We start from the raw sequence: 7,427 nt of genomic DNA, 5'->3' as shown, positions 1-7,427 counted from the left end.
GAGAACTGCCTGGTCCCTTCTGTCACATGAGAACGCAATGCAGAGACAGCCATCCATGAACCAGGAAGCAGGCTCTTAGCGGACAGCAAATCTGCAGAGGCCTTGAGTCTGGACTTCTGGCCTCCAGAATGGCTTCCCTCGTGGCTCAGTGGTAAGGAATCTGCCTATCAATGTAGGAGATGCAGGCTTGATCCCTGGGTCAGAAGATCCCCTAGCGACGGAAACAGCAACCCACTCCAGCATTCTTGCCTGGGAAATCCCAGGGACCAAGGACCCTGGTGGGCCACAGTGTCACCAAAGAGTCAGACACGACTTAGCGACTAAACAACAGCCTCCAGAACCATACGAAATAAAATTTGTAAGAATCTCAAGTCTATGGTGTTTTTGTTATAAAACCATACATGGATAAAATACTTCCTATCACCCAGTTTATTTCCTCCAGAGACCTCCTCGTTATTTACAGTTACCCTGTTTATTAAAGTCCTCAGTTTCCATCATCTCTTCCACCTCTGGCCAGAGAACCATTGATGCGAAAGTTTTCAATTTTGATGAAGTCCAGTCAGTCTATTTTTTCTTTAGTTGCCTGTGTCTTCAGTGTCATATCCAAGAAATCATTGCCAAATCCAACGTCATGAGGCTTTTCCCCTGTTTTCTTCTAAGAGTTTTATAGTTTTAGCTTTTATGTGTAGGTCTTGGATCCATTTTGAATTGATTTTTGCATTTGGTATAAGGTAAGCGTCTAACTTTTGTGCATGCGGATAACAATTTTCCCAACACTATTTGTTGAAAAGGCTGTCTTCCCCAACTAATGATCTTGATACTTTTGTCCAAAATTGTTTGACCTTATACACAAGGATTTATTTCTTGGTGGATACTACCTTTTTTTCTTTTTCTTTTTTTCATTGTCTTTTTATTTTGGCTGCATAGTGCAGCATGCGGAATCCTAATTTCCTGACCAAGGATGAAATCTGCAACCACTGCATTGGAAGTGTGGGGGCTTAGCCACTGGACCACCGGGAAGTCCCTGGATACTACTTTTAAAGTAATGAATCACGAAACAGTTTTGTACTAAAGCCAGAATATTCAGACGAATCAATGAAACAAAATAGCATATCCTCTTGTGTATAAAAGTAGCAGCATGCGGTTGTTCAGTCACTCAGTCGTGTCCAACTCTTTGCAACTTCATGGACTGCAGCATGTCTCCTGGAGTCACCATCTCCTGGAGTTTGCTCAGATTCATGCCCATTGCATCGATGATGCCATCCAACCATCTCATCCTTTGTTGCCCCCTTCTCTTCCTGCCCTCAATCCTTCCTAGTATCAGGGTCTTTTCCAATGAGCCAGCTCTTTGCATCAGGTGGCCAAAGTATTGGAGGTTCAGCGTCAGTCCTTTCAATGAATATCAGGGTTGATTTTCTTTAGGATTCACTGGTTTGATCTCTTTGCTATCCAAGGGACTCTTCAAGAGTCTCCTCTGGCGTCACAGTATGAAAGAACAAAATATTTTAAAAACCAGTGCTGGGCAATTGGTTGTTGCTGTGTGCCTGCTCAGTCATGTCCACTCTTTGTGACCCCGTGGACTGTAGCTTGCCAGGCTCCTCTGTCCATGGAATTTTCCAGGCAAGAGTGCCGGGCTGGGTTGCTGTTTCCTTCTCCAGGGGGTCAAACATGCATCTCTGCGTTTCCTGCATTGTCAGGTGGATTCATTACCACTGGCGCAACCTGGGAAGGGCAATTGGTTAATTGCTTAGAAAATTAAACAACTCTTCCCTCTTTTCCAAACACCCAGATTCATCCCAAGAGGCCTAATAAGTAAAAATAATATATTTGTATGTGTTCCTGAAATATCTGATACGGAAATGGGAAGCGACACTTCCAAGCATAAAAAAGTTACGGACATTTTGAAACTCATACAGAAGTTAAGGTCAAATCTTGCTTCATCTACACTATCCCACTTCCGACCAGCCTCATTCTGTACTGATTTATTATGAAGCAAGTCTCAGATGCATCACACGAGCATATGCATCATGTAAAACATGTCTTGCAAGGATGGCTCATCCCGAGTTGTAGTTTTATTTCAAAGAAATACTGACAAGGGGTATAGGTGCCGCAGCGGTAAAGAATCCACTTGCCAATGCAGGAGACACAGGTCCAATCCCTGGGTCAGGAAGATCCCCTGGAGAAGGAAATAGCAACTTATTCCAGAATTCTTGCCTGGAAAATTCCACAGATAGAGGAGCCTAGCAGGCTACAGTCCATGGGGTTGCAAAGAGTCAGACATGACTGAGCACAGCACAGCACAAATATACTGACAAATAGCCCAAGAATGTCAAACAGACCAGAAGACTATAGTGAAGTTATTTTTCTCAAACATGTTTAAAGTTAAATTACTAATGCAACAATGAAAAGACTACTACAAAATGACCTATATCTTATAGTTCCTTCTTATTCAGATTTACTACTCAGTTTTCTTTAGGTTGTGCCTCATTTAAAAGAAAATTTTCCACGACAAATATACCAATTTGGCATTTCTAATACATGACACTAACGATGGAAGTTCCACCACTGAAAACTCTCTTCTCCCATTATACCCCACTTGGCAACATTTGTTCTCATTGTGCTTTTTTCCAATCTGAGTTTGTTTAGCAATCCTCTTCCTACTTGAAATGCAAAGACTTGTAGAGAGTTGTTGTTATTATAGTTTTTGAAAGATATCTTCCAAGGATATTTGGTCCTTTCCTTGTATACAAACTCATGTTTATGGGAAAGCCGGTGCTTCAACATAAAAATAAAAACAAATTAACTGAAACTTCAATAAAGCTGTTATTGTAAAGAGGGAGAGAGAGAGAAACAGTCTAGAGTCATGCCATACGTGACTCTAGACTGGATTAAGTACTAGAAGAAAAAAAAAACTATAAAGGACATTACTGGATCAATTAACTAAATTGGATTACAGGTGCCCAAACAGATAGAAATGTTGTATCAATATTAAATTTACTAAAGTTGATTACTATCATTATGTAAGAGAATCCCCCTATCCCTAGGAAACATGCATTGAAATATCATAAAGGACCATGATGTATGTAACTTACATTTAAACGGTTCAGAAATTATTCATCCTATATATATAAAATATCTATTATAGATAAATATATAGACAACTGATAAAGCAATTTGATAAAATACTAGCAATAGGTAAATATGAGTAAGAGGTATATGGGTTTCTTTGCACTGTTCTTGCAACTTTTCTATAAGTTCAATTATTTCTAAACAAAAAAACTGAAAAGAACATGAGTGTGATTATGATTCTCATAAAAACATCCACTCTGGTCTGGCCGCTGCCTACCTTTCCAATCTCATCTTCATTCACCCGAAAGTTCCCTGGGCTTTTGTTATCCCTCCTGCGTTAATTGTATTTCCAGACCACTCTCTATTCTTCGTTCCTTTACAGGCTATATATCCATTTTTCTGTCTGAAATGTCTTTATAACACGTTCTCTGCTTGAAAACCTTCTAATCATCCTCAGTACTCTGCTGTAACATATACATCATGATGAAGTAGGTTAGGACACTGGTCATGAGCAACAACTTTGCACTCCGGTAGCCTGGGACTCAACACCTGGCTCTATGCTCTCTCCCTATCACACATCAGGCAAGTTATTTTCTGCTCTAAGCTTCAGTCATCCCATATGTGAAACATATACATTATGAAATATACATATATGAGTATAATTATGTATTATTAGATATAATTATATGAATATAATGAATGAATATAAATAAACATACATTATGAAACAGTAACATTAGACTGATGGGAGTGGATGAGAAGATACACATCACATGCTTGACACAGAGCCTGGCAAATTAAGCACTCGTTAAATGCTTGTTTTACCCTTGCTTCCTCCCCTTCAATAAAATAATAAATAAATAAATACCTGGCTCTGAAACTCTCAGAAGTATAGTTAGTCAAAATATATTTTACCCTTCAACTCATTTATAAATATTAGTATATTTATATCAGATAGTTTCCAATTTATAAGCTAAAAAATCAACTTGGTTCTTTGTGGCTAGGATTTAAAAACTCAAAAAAGATGTCCTCTTCATTATAGGGGACTGGAATGCAAAAGTAGGAAGTCAAGAAACACCTGGAGTAACAGGCAAATTTGGACTTGGAATACGGAATGAAGCAGGCAAAGACTAATAGAATTTTGCCAAGAAAATGCACTGGTCATAGCAAACACCCTCTTCCAACAACACAAGAGAAGACTCTACACATGGACATCACCAGATGGTCAACACCAAAATCAGATTGATTATATTCTTTGCAGCAAAAATGGAGAAGCTCTATACAGTCAACAAAAACAAGACCAGGAGCTGACTGTGGCTCAGATCATGAACTCCTTATTACCAAATTCAGACTTAAATTGAAGAAAACAGGGAAAACTGCTAGATCATTCAGGTATGACCTAAATCAAATCTCTTATGATTATACAGTGGAAGTGAGAAATAGATTTAAGGGCCTAGATCTGATAGATAGAGTGCCTGATGAACTGTGGAATGAGGTTCATGACATTGTACAGGAGACAGGGATCAAGACCATCCCCATGGAAAAGAAATGCAAAAAAGCAAAATGGCTGTCTGGAGAAGCCTTACAAATAGCTGTGAAAAGAAGAGAAGCGAAAAGCCAAGGAGAAAAGGAAAGATATATAGCAAGAAGAGATAAGAAAGCCTTCTTCAGAGATCAATGCAAAGAAATAGAGGAAAACAACAGAATGGGAAAGACTAGAGATCTCTTCAAGAAAATTAAAGATACCAAGGGAACATTTCATGCAAAGATGAGCTCGATAAAGGACAGAAATGGTATGGACCTAACAGAAGCAGAAGATATTAAGAAGAGATAGCAAGAATACACAGAACTGTACAAAAAGGATCTTCATGACCCAGATAATCACGATGGTGTGATCACTCATCTAGAGCCAGACATCCTGGAATGTGAAGTCAAGTGGGCCTTAGAAAGCATCACTATGAACAAAGCTAGTGGAGGGGATGGAATTCCAGTTGAGCTATTTCAAATCCTGAAAGATGATGCTGGGAAAGTGCTGCACTCAATATGCCAGCAAATTTGGAAAACTCAGCAGTGGCCACAGGACTGGAAAAGGTCAGTTTTCATTCCAATCCCAAAGAAAGGCAATGCCAAAGAATGCTCAAACTACCGCACAGTTGCACTCATCTCACACGCTAGTAAAGTAATGCTCAAAATTCTCCAAGCCAGGCTTCAGCAATACGTGAACCGTGAACTTCCTGTTGTTCAAGCTGGTTTTAGAAAAGGCAGAGGAACCAGAGATCAAATTGCCAACATCTGCTGGATCATGGAAAAAGCAAGAGAGTTCCAGAAAAACATCTCTTTCTGCTTTCTTGCCTATGCCAAAGCCTTTGACTGTGTGGATCACAAGAAACTGTGGAAAATCCTGAAAGAGATGGGAATACCAGACCACCTAACCTGCCTCTTGAGAAATCTGTATGCAGGCCAGGAAGCAACAGTTAGAACTGGACATGGAACAACAGACTGGTTCCAAATAGGAAAAGGAGTACATCAAGGCTGTATATTGTCACCCTGCTTACTTATTTAACTTATATGCAGAGTACATCATGAGAAATGCTGGACTGGAAGAAACAAGCTGGAATCAAGATTGCTGGGAGAAATATCAATAACCTCAGATATGTAGATGACACCACCCTTATGGCAGAAAGTGAAGAGGAACTAAAAAGCCTCTTGATGAAAGTGAAAGAGGAGAGTGAAAAAGTTGGCTTAAAGCTCAACATTCAGAAAACCAAGATCATGGCATCCAGTCCCATCACTTCACGGGAAATAGATGGGCAAACAGTGGAAACAGTGGCTGACTTTATTTTGGGGGGCTCCAAAATCACTGCAGATGGTGACTGCAGCCATGAAATTAAAAGACGCTTACTCCTTGGAAGGAAAGTTATGACCAACCTAGATAGCATATTCAAAAGCAGAGACATTACTTTGCCGACTAAGGTCTGTCTAGTCAAGGCTATGGTTTTTCCAGTAGTCATGTATGATGCGAGAGTTGGACTGTGAAGAAGGCTGAGCGCTGAAGAATTGATGCTTTTGAAGTGTGGTGTTGGAGAAGACTCTTGAGAGTCCCTTGGACTGCAATGAGATCCAACCAGTCCATTCTGAAGGAGATCAGCCCTGGGATTTCTTTGGAAGGAATGATGCTAAAGCTGAAACTCCAGTACTTTGGCCACCTCATGTGAAGAGTTGACTCATTGGAGAAGGCTTTGATGCTGGGAGGGATTGGGGGCAGGAAGAGAAGGGGACGACCAAGGATGAGATGGCTGGATGGCATCACTGACTCAATGGATGCGACTCTGAGTGAACTCCGGGAGTTGGTGATGGACAGGGAGGCCTGGCGTGCTGTGATTCATGGGGTCGCAAAGAGTCGGACACGACTGAGTGACTGAACTGAACTGAACTGAAGAAGGAAATGAGTGAGTTTAGAGTACTGGGGCCAGGACTTGAGAAGTTAGGTCATTATCCTGTGGGTCAAGTCTTTAAAAGAATAGGAGTGCAGTGATCCAGTTTATAACTTGAGAAATCAGTCTGAGAAGAATGTGAAACATTAACTGGGAGGAAGAGACATTAGTTTCATCAAGGCATGTTATGAATGGGCTCAGCCTATACTTGGGAGACAGTTTGAATAAATGCAGAGGGGGACAAAAGGGAGGACTCCTGGATGGAATCAATGAGGTAGAATTGATGACGTGACCAACCAACATGGTGGTGAGGGGGAAGGAAAATGCTCTTCGTCGATGACTAAGGTCATCATGAACTGAGATGATGAATGCAAGAGGAGGCAAAAAACATCATGGGAAGAGAAAAATAACAGGTTCAAATTTGGTAAGTTACAGTGAAGTAGCTGAGGGGTTTCCAAGCAGAGGTGATCAGTAGACAATTATTAATGGATGTTTCCATTGAGAAGCACGAGTCCACATGCTAGAAATCAGGGTGGTATAATACACATGGCTGTATAGAGTGTTCAGGTGTAAATACTGGAATCACTGCGCAAAACTTACAGTACTGGAGCTAATTAGCAGGAAGGTCTAAAAATATTAATCTGCTTAACCTTAATGGTTACATTAATACAACAGTTAAAGCTCCAAATCTAGACATACATATGTGTTACTGGAGCCCACTTCCCCATTTTTTTCCCCTCTAGCAGCAGCAGCACTTTCTAAGGAGTATGAAATTATGAAAGGAGAGACGTTAGAATGGATTCACATCCGAGCCTAGCCAGTGATTAAGCTGAGTGACATTTAACAAATGCCTTAATCACTCAGAACCTCAGTTTTTTCACCTTTGGAGTTGGATAGCAGTGGTAACCTTAGGGTTGCTATGAA

This window comes from Capra hircus, chromosome 6 (assembly GCF_001704415.2).
Source record: "Capra hircus breed San Clemente chromosome 6, ASM170441v1, whole genome shotgun sequence".
Lineage (NCBI taxonomy): Eukaryota > Metazoa > Chordata > Mammalia > Artiodactyla > Bovidae > Capra > Capra hircus.
The sequence above is the reverse complement of the archived record's forward strand: the minus strand, read 5'-3'. Positions refer to the sequence as shown.